General features: G+C 35.6%; 1 long non-coding RNA gene across 1 annotated transcript in view; it reads right to left on the bottom strand.

The window, feature by feature from the left end:
* Positions 1–898: 898 nt before the first annotated feature.
* Positions 899–19,527, bottom strand: part of LOC134761392 (uncharacterized) — a 135,557-nt gene continuing 116,928 nt past the window's right edge. The window contains exon 3 of the long non-coding RNA XR_010139954.1: positions 899–1,385. This is a non-coding gene — a long non-coding RNA (uncharacterized LOC134761392). The remainder of the gene's footprint in view (positions 1,386–19,527) is intronic.

Below are 19,527 nucleotides of genomic sequence, written 5' to 3'. Positions count from 1 at the left end.
ACCAAAGCTTGGAATTGAGTTTGGGGCAAAAATGTGTCCCAGGGGGCTGCATGGACTCCTTATCAGAGGCCAAATGCTAAGGTGAAGCTGTGGAGTTGAGTCCTCCTTCAATAAGGGAGAGAAAAGGATGTCTTGTGACATCCTCAGATAACTGGTGGCTATAGTAATGCTTGCTAAGATTTGTGTGCATAGTACTTGGCTTTGGTTAGCTCCACTGGTCTTGCTTTCCCAAACAGAAAACCTCTGGGTGATGGGCATTCCATTTAACTCTTCCCAGTTTGGAGGATGCATTTGAGGGGAGTGTCTCATAGTACAGAGATACAATTACCTAGCAGTGAAGAGAGGACAGAGGAGAGAAAAGGAGGCATTTTTTTTTTCAGAGGAATCCCAGGGATTCAGGATGCATTCAAAAGTGGTACAGACTGAAGATGAATGGCTACTCATCTAGAAAGAAGGGAGTAGGCATCCCTGGTTCCTTTCTCTTCCTGGCAAATACTCTTCCTGGCAGGATTTGCAGAATAACTGTCATAAACCAGAATATTGATCCAGGTTTTCACATCACCCATCCCTTTTGTTCTTTCTGAGCTGCAGCCAGAGATTGCTGGTTGGTTCACAGGAACAAGCAGTTAGTCTAAAATGTAGGCAAAAACTTAAAAACAACTAATGAATCTAAAATTTAATGATGATAAGTTTTGAAACATAATTTCTCTCTCTCTTGTTCTCATTTCTCTTAAAAACAAAAACAAATCATGATAGGACTATGTTGTTTGCAAAACAGACTTTGTCTTATACTTGAGCTAATTATTTGCAAAAAGTGCTGCAAGAATAATTATTTCTATGCAGGCCTTTTAGATTGGCTTTGGTGGAACTCTATTCCACAAGGAATCTCAAATAAAACCTTTTAAAACTGAGCCCAGACATGCGTTTCTATCCTCAAATACCTGTTAGTTTGGTAAACTCCTCTCTTCTTGAGGTCCCAAGAGCAGGTGGTTCCTGGGCCTGTTGGAAAATGACATTCTTTACTCATCAAAGGTTAGGAACCTACAAGAACTAGGTAGACAAGAATATGAGGCCAGTTTTCTCAAGGAGCTTTTATCAGCTTTGAGATTTGAGCTTGAGTCCTTAAAGGGAAGCAAACTCTTCCAGTCAAAACCTTGGTAAAACAACCAGCTTCTCCATTTGCATCCTGTTGCAAAGGAAAATTGATTCTTATTGCACTGATGCAAACAAGTGTATTGCCATAAGTTAAAAATACTCACAGATAGTTTCCAAATTCTAGAGGAACCAGGCAAAGAGAAACAAATATGCTCCAAATTTTGTACACAGGAGTATAACTTTCTCAATTATTAAAGGCCATAAGTAGCTCAAATTAAGTTTCCTTGACTCTGAAAAACAAAACAAGGATTAGCAATGTTCCAAGCAAAACTCAAAAAGATTATTTCAGTTTTGTGTTAGTTCAGTCCATCCAGTTAGCTCTTGTTTTGCTTGATATTAGTGAGCATTTCTGCTCTTTGTGAGTCTTGTACATTTTTTCTTTATTCCAATGTCACAATTTCCAAGGTAATGAGAAACCTGTATTTAGAGCACTTGTCAGGCTCCTACAGCTTATTACAGAGCATCCTTTGAAAAGGATCAAACAAGACAATGACTGTCTGTGAATAACATAAAGTCCAGGGTAGTTACAGTCAGAAACACGATTGACAAAGAAGTTTGGTTGTCATTGTGGTTTACAATAACTTAACATAACAACCTTAATTATGATTGATGGCATATACTTTAGACATTAGAGTTTTAGAAATCCCATACAATTTTGGAAGATATATTAGTACTATTCACCAAAATATAACCTAAAGAAAATTGAACATCATTTTGGCAATCCCATGTAATGAAACATGTCAAATAATTCTGTTTACGTATCTTGTGGACACTCCAGGGGCCCTCTGTAGCATCTAAAACCAGGCATCAGGAAAGACAATTTTGAAACCGAAGTTTGATTTTGGGAAGCCTGTTAAATATGTTAGAGGTTTAAAACACTTAATGTTATGAAATAGAATTCCAGATTACTATGTTAGTTATTTTGCCAAAATAATTACTCAGAAATTTAAAAAAGCAAAACCTTTTATAACCCCTTATAAATTTTGCTAAAGAGCAGATTAGTGCCTTAAGAGTGCCTTGTTATGCTTTTATTTTAATGATCAATTTACAGAAAAAACATATAATATCCTTTTGCATTTAGTCAATATGTTCACACATGAAATTTTTGCAAGATTAATTTTTACAGTCATTTCATTATTTGTTTAAACCTTCAGCCTTATATTATCTGATTCAAAACAATCCTTAAACCCTAAGCAAGAATTTACATTTCTATGTCTTCTTATAATCTTTTACTAAAAACACATTTTACTGTTCTTACACACCTTACATACAAATCTATTTCCAGTAGTTTTAATTACATGTTATAATGGTAACTTCTAGCAATTTTTAACTGTAATTTAAAACCTGGTAAGTTGTTATAGTTATATGCTAGGTGCAGCCAAGGTTTGACTCTTTTCAGCATAATTAAGGATGTGGTTAATTCCATAGGTCTCCAGGCCTTACCAATTGTGAAACAGGCAAGTCAAACAGTTCTCAAAAACCAAAAAGGCAGTTTATAACCTTAAAGCACTTAGCAAACCTAATATCTGACCTGCAGAGTTTAGTTTACATATTTACATTTTGATGACATCTGCATTTCACCAATAATCTTTAAGGCTGTTTTTATTTCTCAAAGATTAAAGTCACATGATCTTAAAAGGGACCACAGCTTTTATCTTCCCTTAAAACATCACACATGCAACATATATGTAACTACACAGACAGGTAGAAAAGGATCCAGTGGATTTTTCATTTGCCAATCTCCTAATTATTGGCTTCTTATGCATGCACTAATAGTGGCAAGACAAAATGGAGAAAAAGAATTCAGTCAATTGAGGAAAAATCCTTTTTCCAGCAAAACAAGATCTGAGAAAAGAAAATCAGAAAGGCCTTTTAAATATATCTGTAACTTGGATATCCACTTTTAATTAAACTGAGAACTCTTTAAGACAATCTTTTAACTCCTTTATTACCCAACTGTAGCCCCACCAAGTAGCCTTTTTTTCTGGCTTTCAAACCTTACTAAAAGTAACCTCATAGGTGAAACCAACAAGCCTCAATTAAGGATATAAGTTAACTGTGAGTGCATGAAGTATTTCCAAAGGTAGTTCTTACAAAATTTAGAACCTTTAAAGGTAACCCAGAGAAAGGAAGATTTAATAAAAATGCTAGAAGTTGTTCACTGTGGGGCAGAGAATCAGCAAATGGCAAAAGGCAGGCAGATATGAACCCAAAAGTACTCATTCCCTAAGCCAGGATTGAACCCCAGCTGCCATTGTAAATGGTGGAAGCTAGACAAAGCATTGCCATATGGTTAGAGGTCATGCTCCAAAGGATGTAAAACAAGATGGAGGCCTAAAGCAAAGTTTGCTACTAACCATACAGAAAATCATGCAAAGCACACCAGGTTGGCATCAACTTAAGACCAACCTCACAAATCCTTTTTCATAACAAAAATTTTACAGAGAATATAAACAGTGATTCTTATTATTCCTGGCCTAGTTAAATGTCTTCTAAAAACAAAACAAAACAAAGCTCTCACTTAAAAGTTAACTGCTGACAGGGTAGAGAAAAGGAAAAAAAGTTTAAAGTGCAGGGTTGGAACGTTGCCTGGGGGTGGAACCTGTTATTCTTATACAAATGGATTCCTAGCCCTAGTGGGGAGAGGGACAGGGGAGTTGCCATTTATCATTCCATCCCACGTGTGCCTGCAGCCTTTGGGGTGGGGTGGTGTGCAGTTTCCTCTGCCCTCAGAAGAAGTCTGGGGACAAAAAGGCTTAGAAGGAAAAGGAAAAAATATTTTTTGGTTTTCATCTTACCCTTTCTCAAACCCCATGTCTGGGCGCCAAAATGTTGAGGAATTTTGCTCCTTAGCTCAGCTAAAACAGGGCTCTTATCATATGACCAGGACAATTTAGGCACACAGACAAATTGAAGGGTGAGTAGAGCAGGATATTATTGGGCCAAAAGGGCAAAAAAAGTAAAAAAAAAAAAAAAACTCATCAAAGTGAGATGGAGTCCTGCTAACAAGCCTCTCACCTCTAAGACAGAATCCCAGGCCACCACACAGGAACTGAAGAGGCCAGTTTCTTCTCCCATGCAAATGGCACAAACTTCCTCTGGCTCTACCCTGTTCTCACAATGTGCACTGTATGCAGGCCAGTCACAGGTGCTCTGGGGACCCTCCCACTTATCTTCCTCTTCCATCTATCAATTCATTCATATTTCAATGGTGTGATACAGAAAGTGATGGAGAAGCAACAAAATAGATCAGAGCATGCCAAGTAAATTTGTTTATTCCTGAATCAGTCTGTACCTTAAATTAATTTATACTTAAGTGCAGTTACTAAATGATAGAAATTATTAATGTAAAGAAGATCTGGTGGGGGGTTCTCTTTATAATTAACTTCAAAGAAGAGTGTATTTGCACCAAATAAAACATCTCAATTGCATATATCACAGTATGAAATCTGTAACTGGGAGACTACCCTAGGAAAATAAACTTTTTAAGTACATTCAAGTTTTGTTCTTTTTGTATCTTGTTAGAGATTTTCTTGCATAACTAACTTCAGAGGCTTTTTCAAATGTTTGTTGCTTTGTTCAGAAAACATCTAAAAGTGTTACTCAAGCAAGAACTAATTCAAAGCAAATTTATTTAAAGTCTGTTTTGTTGTTTTTTCTCTATTCTGAAAGTTATGGGAAATGGAAGAAAAATCTATTATAGGTTACTTCAGCATTTAAGTGAGGTTCAAAAGCATCCTTAACACTATCTTCCAATTATATGCATGTGTAGAAGGGATAGTGCAACTTCCAAGCTTTGATCCAAGAGGCTTGAATTTTCTTCTCAGAATGTTTTAAGATTCTCTACAGAGTCAGGGTTAGTAAGAAGATTGATACAATGACTTCTAGAAAACTAGGGCACTAGAAGAGTAACACAAACAACACAAATTATTAGGATTCCTAGGACAAGTAAGACTAATAGGATAACAAGGGCCCAAGTTATAATTTGCTAGTAGATGAGGCCTCCCAAAGAGCCTGAATATCAGGATGTATCATGGAGTTTTCATAGTATAGATTATTCTCATTATCTGTGGATTTCATATTTGCAAATTTGCCTGCTAGCTAAAATGTACTTGAAGCCCTCAATATTGCAGAAGCTTTAAAGGTCCTTTGTGGACATGCACAGACCAGTGAAAAAATTGGGGTACCAAGTATTCATGGTCCTAGCTGAGATCCAATGATACCATCTTCTGCTTTCTTGTATTAGCTCTCAAAATGCAAACAAGTGTCCTTTTCCTGCTATGTTTAGTGCCATTTTGGGAGGCATTTTTGTGCTTTTGCTGGTGATTTTGCCTTTTAAATGCTCTCCAGCATAGTGCTGCAGTACTATCCAATGTTTCTAAGTACAGTAAGACTATTATGTAACTTACAGAAAAAATTCATGTTCGATAAGCTCTGTTGAGACATGAGTGATAGTGCTGTCCTCCATGAATTCAATGTTAATGAATCAACGATATACATTAAATAAAGTGCCTTTACACAAAAACACACATAAACCAAGGATATGTATTTGTTGGTTGAGAAAAACCTTCAGGCCTCTGGCCTGAAGAAATCTAACTCTGTATTTCCCAAATGAAGCAATGTCTCAGTATTCACTAACTTGGTGTTGCAAAGACTGTATAGAACACAGCTACTGTGAATGAGAATCAACTATAGATGTACTCGTTAAAATAACAATAATAATAAGGAAGTCTAAGAATTATTCTCCTTTCTAGAAGGCTTAACTGTTGATATAAACTAAAATTATTTTTAGATTTTATTTATCATATTATGTCCATAGTAAAAATATTTAAAATGGAGATAAACAAAAAAGAGATGGAAAATTCTTTATAATGCTAACAGCCATAGAAAACCACTGCTAACATTTTGATGTTCCAATTTATAGAAGACTATATATATACACACACATAATACAGTTATTTAAGCTGATATTTTTGTTAGTGGTGGAAGGTATCTGAGTTACTGGTGGTAAATCCACATGGGTCTGCAGCAACTTCAATTCTTGCATCTTCAGAAGAAAAAATTCAACTGAGGGGCATAAAGCAGAAAAAGAGACTGAGGCAAGTTTCAGAGAAGGAGTGGAAGTTTGTTAAAAAGCTTTAGAGCAGGAAAGAAAGGAAAGTACACTTGGAAGAGACCCAAGTGGACACCATGGAAGGTCAAGTGTGGCATTTGACCTTGATCCTAGGGGTTTATAGGCTGCCCCACTTCCAGCATCTTGTGCCCCCTTACCTATGAAACTTCTCTTAGGATGGGCTGCCTGCATGCACAGTGCCCTCCTTGAGCTTAGGAAGTGAGCACAAGGAGTGTAGTGTATTTACGAAGTTGTATGCATGTCCATCTGACATGTATCTAGAAAGTTGTGTGCATGTCCATCTGAGGCTGTCTTCCCTTTTCTGGTGGAGTGCCTCTGCAAGGTCATACTCTATTTGGTCTCTTAATGTGCATACCTAAGCTCAGTCGTCCAATACCTGAGATTTTACTGGAAGCTTATTTTGCTTCTCCCCAGTGCCTGCATTCAATTTACACTTTAATATAACAGCTGTGGACCTTCAGAAGATTCTCTCTCCCTGGTGCCAGCTACTGAATTATCATTTTTAAAGAGGCAATGCAATAATTGTTGAACCATCACCTGATGATCACCTGACACTCCTCATGAGTGGGGGAGAGCCCTCTTCTGCCCTGCTCATGCCTAACTGCTTATACCATTTTCAATAAATGTGTTGTGTATATCTTTCCATCAATAAGCCGTTTAATGATTATCTGGTATATTACTTTATTGTGATAGTACATTTATTTTACTAATCCTCATACTGTATATAGTTAAGTGGTTTACACACACACTTTTTTGTTTTGTTTGCTTTAAATGATGCTGTAATAAACATACTTATTTATACTACTTTGTAAACTTGTAAAATTGTTTCCTTGGGGGAAAAATATTAGGAGTTGACTTGTCAGGCTGTTTTAGTTTTTGATACTTGCCAAAATGTACCAAAATTTTGGACCAAATCATATTCGACCTGAGTGTGTGAAAATGGTTTTCCTACACAGTCTTACTATTGTTGTGCCTTGAAATTTTGGAAAATGTTTTGTGATATAACTCAATGGATTAAAAAATGGTTTACTATTGTGGCTCTAATGTAAATGTTATTTCTAGTAATTTGAACATATTTCATGGTTATTGGACAGTTGTATCTCCCATTTGTGAAATGTGTTTTCATAAATTTGCCTTTTCAAGAATACTATTAAAGTTTTATTTTTCATTAATTTATGAGAAATCATTCATTTTAGTAGAATATGTCTACCATATAGGTTACAAGCATTTTTTTCCAGTGCAGTGTTTTTCTTTTACTTTTTTAGTATAGATTTTTTTTTTTTTGTATTTGGTGATGAAGAATTTTTTAACCATCATGTAAACCAATAATTCAAACTAGTCTCTCAAGGATTGCAAGTACTCACCAGTCAGACCACCTGGACCAGCCCCTTTTGGGGAAACTATTTTTGACAACATGTTCTATTTCAGCTACATTTATTATCTAATTTAGATTTTCTTTTTCTCCTTAATTTAATTTGGTAGGCAATATATTTCTAAAAATCAATCATTTCAATTAAGTTTTTCTACTATCACAATTTTTCTACTGTTTAAATCTCATTAGTATTTATTATGCCTCAATACATATTCCAAATATTATATGTATTGATGGCTTTTCTCATTTTCAGGACACTTGTTACTTTTATAAAAGAAATATTTTCTGGATTTATTTTTCTATTTGTTTCTTTTTTCCAGATTAATTCTGTCAGTTATTTTCCTTTTTTTAACCATATATTTACTTTTAAAATGTTTTTACTCCATTAATTTCTTGATTTGAATCTTCATACATCCCCAAATTCCCAAAATGTTCTTTTGGATGCCATCTTAGTCCGTCCCAAAGCAGCACAGGGAATCACATGGTGAGGATGTTAAGCATGCTAGGTCAAATCTCTTTTCCTCTTCTTATAAAACCATTATACTCCCATGATAACCCATTCATCCATTATTCCATAAATTTATTAGTCTACTTATAAGGCAGAGTCCTCATGACTCAATTACCTCCTAAAGGCCCCACTTCTCAGTACTACTACATTGGGGATTAAATGTCAACATGAATTTAGGAGGGGACAAATATTCAAACCCTGACAGATGCTACAATCAATCTTGGAGAAGATTCTGTGTTCTTTATTTTATTCCATATACCTTTTATATTATTCACATTATTTTCTTTTTACTTGTCTTTAAACAAGACAAAATCTGGCAAGGCCAATGTTTGTCTGTACAAAGCCTATTGAATTTCCCTTTTCCCTTTCCTCTGTTCACCATGATGGTGGTCATTTTTTTTTTAAGTAATTAGTTAGATTTACTAGTTAAAGTGATCAGCTCCTAGGTGTTTTTCTGACTTTCATCAGTTTTAAACCAAAGGGGGAAAATATCACAAGAGAACTTTCCTCTCTAATGTGGTAGCTTTTCTGCATTGTTTATTGCCTACTGTTTGGATAGTCCTAAACAAATTATAATAAATTAAAAAAATGTAATCACAGTTTGTACCACAGCAGCATCTCCTTTATAACACTTTTCTAATGCAAAATAAAGTTTTCAGATGCATGTATCACAGTCTTAGTCTGTTCAATCAGTGATAACAAAATACCAGAGGCTGAATAGATTATAAACAACAGAAGTTTATTTGTCATAATTCCAGACACTAGGAAATCCAGTATCAAAGTGCTGGCAGATTTAGTGCCAGATGAGGGCTCACTCTCTGATTCATAGATAATAGCTTCTAGCTGTGTCCTCACATGGTAGAAGAGACAAAGCAGCTCCATGGGTCCTCCTTTAAGGGCACTAATCCCACATTGGTGATTCAGTTTTAACATATGAATTTTGGGGAGGACACAGAGAACACAAACATTTGGACAATAGCAACCACCGTCAGTTCCCATCACTTTTGAGTAGTCTCTAGGATTTAAAGTTGTATGCCTAGTTGTTAATGGGAAGCAAGGGAAAGAGATTATGGCAAAGTGAAGACAGGGGTAGGAGCTGATGGCAAAGAAAAGGGTGCTCAGGTCCTAATTTATAAGGCAGAGAACAAGTGGTTAGAAAGCATGAAAGTATCTTTTATATTTTCTACTGTTAACACTGCTTTGAAAAGCAAAAGAGACAATATGAAAACAGAACTTGGGCTCTGGTTAATTTCTTGTACAGCCTGGCACAAGAAAAAACATACGTCTGGAGGATTCTGTGGTGCCAGAAAGTAAGAAAGTGCTGAAAACAGAAAACAAAAGGATGAGAGCAAGTATAAAGGACACACAAGTCAGCCTAAAAGAGTCTCCAATGGCCAAAGTTGGAATAAGTTGAGCAACAAAATAAGTAACAATAGTACTGAGTTATAAACCTTCTAAAAATACATGAGATCATGCTGACATAAATAAATAAATGGAGGAATGAAAACTTTTCTTTATTGAAGAATGATAATTAATAAATGTATATTAAATTAGAGAATTTGAAAATCACCAGTAGAGCATCACAATAATCATTGCTGTGGGCAAGATCCATTAATGGATGCTTAAATTAATGAACAAAACTTTAAGCAGAAAGGAGATATGTGCACAATTTGAAGGTATCTTTCCCCAAATATTGAGTAATTACAAAGAAAAAAAAGGAGTAGCTTTACAATTGAGAATTTTGGCAAATATCACCTTAGCCAAGTGATCAAGGGTTACAATCCTGGGCATATACATTGATACCATGTGCCTCTTCATAGGTGAGTTACAAGGATACATCATACCCAGTGCCAAATAACCTTAATTTAACCTTGAGAAAACATCAGACAGGCCTAAATTTAGAGATACTCTGTAATATAAGTGATCAGTTCTCTTCAAAAGAGTGAAGGTCATGAAATACAAGGAAGACTGAGAAACTCTCATGGATTAGAGATTAAGAAAATTAAATACAGTATATCAGCAAGATAATGAAATAGGAAGTGTCAGGTTCCACACCCATTCCCTCCTCCAGGAAGTTCAACTAGCTACTATCCACAGACCAGAACAACTTTTTGAAAATCCAAATACTTGGAAACAAGCTTCAGATATCTATGTGGTCTGAAGAACTTAATGAAAGTCTGACTACAATAACACCACATCTTCCCATCCCCCAAGTAAGTATAGTGTTATATGAAGATTTATCTAGGCCCAGTATCAACAAGGAAAAAGGAAACTGGAGGCAGTCATCCAGCTTCCTTGGCATCCTGAGATGCTTCCCAGGATCCCCACTCTGGTCTCACCTCATACCCAATACTGGAGGGTAATGGCACAGTTAGACCACTCAAGCCCAGTTAGAAACAAAGAAAGGAGGCAGAGGTCATAATGGCCAGCATGGAAATCTTGACACCTCTGTCTTCATGCCAGCTGTGACATCCAGTCAAAGATAGCAGGCACTTTATAGTTCACCCACAAAACTGAATCAGCCACCTTCAGAAGCATAATGAAAAGTTCAACACAGCTTGAATCCCTAGAGAGCTGGTCTCTATGTCCCATCCTCAGAACCTACACCAGTGATTCCACCCAAGCAGGAGTACTCTTGCTTTCATCCATTTAAGAGAAACAAAAAAGCTAGACCTACTTTGCCCAGAAGGTCAAACAGCTGCTCAACTCAGCCAAAAGCTCACCCCATGGCTCTACCCTGGCAGGAAGGCAATCCTTAATCATTTGTTTCTAAGAAGCATAGCTTCTGATTCCCCCTGTTATTAGCAGTAACTCAGCTTAATATGAGTGATCCTGGAGCCCAGTGAGCAGCCCTACCCAACTGAAAACCCTAAATAGCAGAATTGTTCAGCCAGGGAACACATCCTGTGACCAGTCTTACCAGAAGCAATCACAATACCCAGCCAATAGTTCTGCCTAATAGCAGAACTCAACCACTGGTCTCTCCAGACGGTGGAGCACAGTCAGCAGCCCCACTCAACATTGGAACACAGGCAGTGATCCAGCCAACTAGAGAACTTCTGCCTCCAAGTGATCCAGCCAACTAGAGAACAAGCTCTGCCTCCAAGGGGACGTCACAGGCTAGCTCTTCCAGAATCACAGGCTAGACTAAATAATGAAGGTCTACCCCTGCCAAAGAATACCTGTAAAGACAAGAAGATGGGGCTATCTTCTCAAATGCACAGGCAAAGCTGTAATAACACAAGAATTGTTAATAACCAAGGAATAATGACACCTCTAAAAGACACTAATGAAGTTCCAGTAATAAACCTTAAAAATCAAGATTTATAAAATGACTGACAAAGAATTTAGAATACTTCTCTTAAAGAAGTTCAGTGAACTACTAGACTACATAGATAGAAAATCAAATGAAATTTGGGAAATAATACATGAACAAAGTGAGAAATCCGACAATAATAATATGAAGAAGAACAAAATAGATACCCTAGAGATGAAAAATATAATGACTGAGCTTAAAAATATGATAGAAAGCTCCAATAGCAGACTCCATCAAGCAGAAGAAATGATTAGTAAACTGGAAGACAGATATTTAAAATTATCCAATCAGAGGAATGAAAAGACAAAAGAATGAAAAGGAATGAAGAAAGCCTGCAAGAATTTTGGGACACCATCAAGAAACCACCTTTGCACATTAAGACCTACAGAAGAAGATGAAGAAAGATAAAAAGGGACAGAAAGTATATTTAAAGAAACAATGTCTGCAAAGGTTTTCCTATCTGGGGATAGAGGATAAAATACAGATAAAGGAAGTGTAGAATACTCTGATTAAATTCAACTCACAGAGGAGTTCATGATAACACATAATAATAAAACTATCAAAAATCAAAGACAAAAAATTCTGAGATCAGCAAGATATAAGAAACACATCACATGCAAAGGAGTATCAATTTGATTATCAACGAATGTCTCAGCAGAAACCTTACAGACAAAAAGAGATGATATATTCAAAGTGCTGAAGGAAAAATACTGCCTTCCAATAATATTTAACCCAACAAATATGTCTTTCAAAAGTGAGAAATAAAAATTTTCCAGACAAACAAAATCTAAGAAAGTTTATTATCAGGAGACCCACCTTTTTGATCAGGAGACCCTTTTTGATAAAAGGGTTCTTTAGGCTGAAACAAAAGACCACATATGAAAGTACAAAGCTCAATGGAATAAGTAAAACAGAGCCATATTCAGAATACTTTAGGTTTGTAATGTTTATGACAAGCAATTTTAAATCTAGTATAAGGGTCAAAATCCAAAACTATTAAAAACAACTACAGCTAAAATAAATTGTCAGGAAATACACTTTACAAAATAATGTAAATTATGATATCAAAACTATAAAATGTTGGAATAGAGTAAAAAAGTGGAGTTGCTCTATGCAACTAATATTAAGTTATTAGCTTAAAACATGCTGTTATAAGTATGTTTTATGTAAATCTCATGGTAACCAAACTACCTACACAAAAAGCACCTTCATAAGAACAAAAAATCAAGTAAGTGATTAGAGTACCTGATTCTAACATCATATTTAAAAAAGAGGCACTGAAGAGGGTAGGAAAGACAGTCTCAAATCACCAACACCACTCTCCCCAGCAGTGGAATTGTCTATCACAGTGGTCAGAATCTGAGTTCTAGCAAGCCCCACCACAGCTGGCTAAAGTGCTCTGGGGTTCTAAATAAACTTGCAAAGCAGTCTAGGCCATGAGGATAGCCATTTCTGGCAAGTCCTGATGTTGTGCAGGGCTCAGAGCCAGTGGACTTGGGGTGTATGTGTCCTAATGAGACACCAGCCAGGGAGGCCAAGGGAGTGCTTGCATCACCCCTCCCCCAACCCCAGACAGCACAGCTCACAGCTCTGGGAGTCTCCTTCCTTCCACTTGAGAAGAGTAAAGGGGAGAGTAAAGAGGATTTTGTCTTGCTATTTGAATACCAGTTCAACCACAATAGAATAGGGCAACAGGCAGACCAGACCCCAGCTCCAGAATGACATACCTAGACATACTCTAGGCCATGCTTTGAAATGAAGGACCTGGTTCTGGCAGGATTCATCACCTGCTGACTAAAGAGCACTTGGTCTGGCACTAGTAGCTGGGCAATACTTACCAAGGGCCTTGGGTGAGACTCAGAGCTGTGCTGGTTTCAGATGTGACCCAGAACATTCCCGGTTGTACTAGCTATAAGGCACCAGTTGCCAATACTGGAGAGAAAGAGATATGTGACCTTTCAGACAGAAAATTCAAAATAGCTGCTTTGAGGAAAGTCAAAGATGTTCAAGATATTGCAGAGAATGAATTAAAAACCCTATCAGATAAATTTGACAAAGAGATTGAAATAATTAAAAGGATCAAGCAGAAATTCTGGAACTCAAAAATGCAACTCACATACTGAAGAATACATAAGAGTCTCATGACAAAAGAATTGATGAGGAAGAAGAAATAATTAGTGAGCTTAAAGATAGGTTATTTTAAAATACACAGTCAGAAGAGACAAAAAAAGAATAAAAAAGAGTAAAGCACACCTACAATATCTAGAAATAGCTCACGAATTCTTTCTTCTTCCTCATGAATTCTGCTGTCGTGAGACTCTTATGTATTTTTCAGTATGTCAATTGTATTTTTGAGTTCCAGAATTTCTGCTTGATCTTTTAAATTATTTCAAAGGGCAAATCTAAGAGTTATTGGCCTTAAAGAGGAGGTACAGAGAGAGAGAGAGATTAGGGTAGAAAGTTTATTCAAACGGACAATAACAGAGAACTTCCCAAACCTAGAGAAAGATATCAATATTCAAGTACAAGAAGGTTATAGAACATCAAGAAGTCTTAATCCAAAGAAGACGGTCTAAAGACATTTAATAATCAAATTCCCAAAAGTCAAGGATAAGGAATTATAAAAGTAGCAAGAAACAGGAAGCAAATAGCGTATAAAGAAGTTCAAATACATCTGTAAACTAGCATCTCAGTGGAAACTCTACAGACTGAGAGAGTGCCATGACATTTACGTTTTTTTTTTTTTTTTTTTTTTGATACAGAGTTTTGCTCTGTCACCCAGGCTGGAGTGCGGTGGCAAAATCTTGGCTCACTACAAACCCAAGAATGGGTTCACACCACTCTCCTGCCTCAGCCTCCAGAGTAGCTGGGACCACAGGCACCCGCCACCATGCCTGACTAGTTTTTTGTATTGCTTTTAGTAGAGACGGGGTTTCACCTTGTTAGCAAGGATGGTCTCGATCTTCTGACCTTGTGATCCACCTGCCTCAGCCTCCCAAAGTGCTGGAATTACAGGCGTGAGCCACCATGCCCGGCTGATATTTAAAGTTTTTAAGAAACAAAAAGTTTCATCCTAGAATAGGATATTCATTGAAAATATCCTTCTAACATGAAGGAGAAATAAAGACTTTCCCAGACAACTAAAGTTGAGGGATTTCATCAACACCAGACCTGACCTAAAAGAAATGCTAAAAGGGAGTTCTTCAATCAGACAGAAAAGGAGGTTAATGGTGAATGAGCAATAAGAAATCATCTAAAGACACAAATCTTCTAAAAGTACAAAAATTATGAGTAATAGTAGTGCATAGAAAAAAACACAAAATAATATAAAACTATAATTGTGTGTAGAATATTCATATCTTGAGTAGAAAGACTAAAAGATAAATGTATCAGAAATAATAACTAATTTTTGAGACATTGACAATATAATAAGATATAAATAGAAACAATGAAAAGTTAAAATGTAGGGAGCATGAGGGTAAGGTGTAGAGTTTTCTCTTTGCCTTTTTCTTTGTTTATGGAATCAGTGTTCAGTTGTCATCAGTTTAAAAATAATGAGTTATAAGATACTATTTGCAAGCCTCATGGTATCTTCAAAACAAAACCTTTAGCTAATCTAAGAAAGAGGAGAAAAGATCCAAATAAATAAAATCAGAGATAAAAGAGGAAACATTAAAACTAATACCATGGAAATTCAAAGGATTATTAAAGGCTACTATGAGCAACTACATTTCAACAAATTGGAAAACCTAGAAGAAATGGATAAATTCCTAGTAAAATGATATCTGCCAAGATTGAACTCTGAAGAAATTGAAAGCCTATACTGACCAAAAATGAGCAGTGAGATCAAAGACATAATATAAAGTTTTTCATCATAAAAAATCCAGGACCTGATGGCTTCACTGCTAAATTTTACAAAACATTTAAAGAAAAATGAATACCAACTCTACTCAAAGTATTCCAAAAAATAAAGGAGAAGAGAATACTTGCAAACTCATCCTACAAAGCCAGTATTATCCTGATACCAAAACCAGACCAGGATACATAAAAACAGAAAACTACAGGCCAATATTCTTGATGAATATTGATGCAAAAATCTTCAACAAAATATTAGCAAACCAAATTCAACATACATTAAAAAGATCATTCAACATGAAGAGGGATTTATCCCAGGGATGTAAGGATGGTTCGACATACACAAATCAGTCAATGTTATATATTATACCAACTAAATGAAGTTAGAAAACCATAATCATTTCAATTGACACTGAAGAAGCATTTGATAAAAATCAACATCCCTTAATGATAGAAGAAAAAAATAACTCAAAAGACAGGGTAGAGAAGAAACATATACTTCAGATGCACAGCTAGTATCATACTAAATGGGGAAAAAATGAAACTATTTCCCATAAGATCTGGAACAAGACAAAGACACACACTTTCAATACTGTTATTTAATATAGTACTAGAAGTCTTAGCTAGAGCAATCAGATAAGAGAAAGAAATAAAGGGCATTGAAATTGGAAAGAAGTCAAATTATCATTGTTTGCAGATGATATGGTCTTATATTTGGAAAAAACACAAAGACTCCATCAAAAAACTGTTAAAACTGATAAATTCAGTAAATTTTCAGGATAAAAAGTCAACATACAAAAATTAGCACTGTTTCTGTATGTCAAAAATGAACAATCTGAAATATAAATCAAGAAAGTAATCTAATTTACAGTAGCTACAAATAAAATAAACTACCTAAAAATAAACTTAAATGAAGAAATGAGAGATCTCTACAATGAAAATCATAAAACACTGATGCAAAAAACTAAAAAGGAAACAAAACAATGGAAAACACATTCCATGTCTATGGATTGGAAGAATCACTATTGCTGGAATATCTAGCAAGCAATGGTAGAATACTATCAAAGCAATCTACAGATTCAATGCAAAACTACCAAAATGCCAATGAAATTCTTCACAGAAATATAAACAATAATCCTAAAATTTATTTGAATCTACAAAAGAACCAGAATAACCAAAGCCATCTGGACCAAAAGAACAAAACAGGAGGAATCACATTACCTGATTTCAAATTATACTACAGCGCTATAGTAACCAAAACAGCATAGCACTGCTATAAAAACAGACAGACCAATAGAACAGAGTATAGAATCCAGAAGTAAACCCATTTATCTACAGTGAACTCACTTTGGACAAAGATGCCAAGAACATATTTGGGGTAAGGACAGTCTATTCAACAAATAGTACCAGGAAACCTGGATATACATATGCAGAAGAATGAAACTAGGCCCCTACCTCTTATCATATACAAAAATCAAAATAGATTAAAGTCTTCAATCTGAGACCTCAACCTATGAAACTACTACAAGAAAACATTCTGGAAACTTTCTGGAACATTGTTCATGGAAAAGATTTCTTGAGTGATACCCCACAAGCACAGGAAATGATAGCAAAAATAAACAAATGGGATCACATCAAGTTAAAAGGTTCTGCATAGCAAAGAAAACAATTAACAAAGTGACGACACAACCCACAGAATGGAAGAAAATATTTTCAAACTACCCATTTGACAAAGGATTAATAACCAGAATATGCAAGCAGCTTAAACAACTCAATAGAAAAAAAATCTAATAATCTTTTAAAATGGGCAAAAGATCTAAATAGACATTTCTCAAAAGAAGACGTATGAATGGCAAACAGGTGTATGAAAAGTTGCTCAATACTACTGATCATCAGATAATGCTAATTAAAACTAAAATGAGATACCACCTAACTCCAGTTAAAATGGCTTTTATCCAAAAGTCAGGCAATAATAAATGATGGGGAGGATGTGGGGAAAAGGGAACCCTCAGACACTGTTGTTGGGAATGAAAATTAGTAAAGTCACTGTGAAGAACAGTTTGGAGGTTCCTCAAAACAACTAAAAATACACTGCTGGTAAGAATGTAAACTAGTACAACCACAATGAAAAACAGTGTGGAGAATCCTTAAAGAACTAAAACAGAACTACCATTAGATCCAGCAATCTCATTACTGGGTATCTACCCAGAGGACAAGAAGTCATTATACAAAAAAGATACTTGAACGTGCATGTTTATAGCAGCAGAATTCGCAATGGCAAAAATGTGTAACTAGTCCAAATGCCATCAATCAACAAATGTGTTCATGTCCTTTGTAGGGACATGGATGAAGCTGGAAACCATCATTCTCAGCAAACTATTGCAAGGACAAAAAACCAAACACTGCGTGTTCTCACTCATAGGTGGGAATTGAACAATGAGAACACATGGACACAGGAAGGGGAACATGACACACTGGGGCCTGTTGCGGGGTAGGGGGAGGGGGGAGGGATAGCATTAGGAGATATACCTAATGTTAAATAACAAGTTAATGGGTGTAGCACACCAACATGGTACATGTATACATATGTAACTAACCTGCACATTGTGCACATGTACCCTAAAACTTAAAGTATAATTAAAAAAAAAAAAAAGAATGGCCATAATTTAAAAATAAAAAAATAAAAGATGTTAGCATGGATGTGGTGAAAAGGGAATACTTTCACACTGTTGGTGGGAATATAAAGTAATACAATCAGTATGAAAAACAGTACGGAGATTAAACTAAAAGAAGAACTACCATTTGATCCAGCAATCCCACTACTGGGTATCTACCCAGAGGAAAAAAAAGTCATTATATGAAAAAGGCACTTACACACGTATGTTTATAGCAGCACAATTTTCAATGTAAAAATATGGAATGAGCATAAATGCCCACCAGCCAATGAGGAAATAAAGAAAATGTGATGTTAAAAAAAAAAAGAAATTGTGGTATATATATTTTTTCAATTGTGGTATATATATTTTTTCTTTATCCATTCATCTGTTGGAAATATATATGTGATGGAATGCCACTCATCCATAAAAAGGAACAAATTAATGGCATTTGCAGCAACATGGATGGAGACCATTATTCTAAGTGAAGTAACTAGGAATGTAAAACTAAACATCATTTGTTCTCACTCATAAGTGGGAGCTAAGCTATGAAGATGCTATGAATGATACAATGGACTATGGGATCTCTGGGGAAAGAGTGGGAGGTGGGTGTGGGATAAAAGACAGACTACAAATTGGGTTCAGTGTATACTACTTGGATTATTGATGCATCAAACTCTCACAAATTACCACTAAAGAACTTATTCATGTAACCACATACCAGTTGTTCTCCAAAAAACCTATGGAAATAAATTTTTTTAAACAAACAAAAAACTACCATGTGATTAAGCAATTCCACTGCTAGGTATGTACTCAAAAGAAAGGAAATCAGTATATAGGTAACAGACATATGCACTCCCATGTTTATTGCAGCACTATTCACAATAGCCAAGATTTGGAAGCAATCTAAGTGTTCATCAAGAGATGAATGGATAAAGAAAATGTGGTACATATACACATTGGAGTACTATTAGTCATAAAAAAGAATGAGATACAGTCATTTGCAATGACATAAATAAAATGATAAGACATTGCATTAAGTGAAATATTTCAGGTAGAGAAAGACAAACTGCACAGGTTGTCACTTATTCGTAGAATCTAAAAATTAAAACAATTGAACTCATAAAGATAGAGAGCAGAATGATGGTTAACAGAGGCTGGGAAAGGTAGTAGAGGAAAGTGGGAATGGCTAATAGGTATAAAAAAATAGAATAAATAAGATTTAATACGTGATAGCACGTCAGGGTGACTACAGTCAACAATAATTTATTGTACATTTTTAAATAACTAAAAGAGTATAATCGGATTATTTGTTACACAAGGAGAGGATAAATGCTTGAGGTGATGAATACCATCTTATGTATTTATTACGCATTTTGTGTTTGTATCAAAATAGCTCGTGTACCCCATAAAAATATACACCTATTATGTACCCACAAGAATTAGAAGTAAAGAAAAACAGTTCCAACAATATGCTTCCTACAAGAAACTCAACTCATTTTATGGATACACATAGACTGAAACTGAAAGAGT

This window comes from Pongo abelii, chromosome 4, assembly GCF_028885655.2.
Source record: "Pongo abelii isolate AG06213 chromosome 4, NHGRI_mPonAbe1-v2.0_pri, whole genome shotgun sequence".
Lineage (NCBI taxonomy): Eukaryota > Metazoa > Chordata > Mammalia > Primates > Hominidae > Pongo > Pongo abelii.
This window is presented reverse-complemented; position numbering and strand designations above follow the sequence as displayed.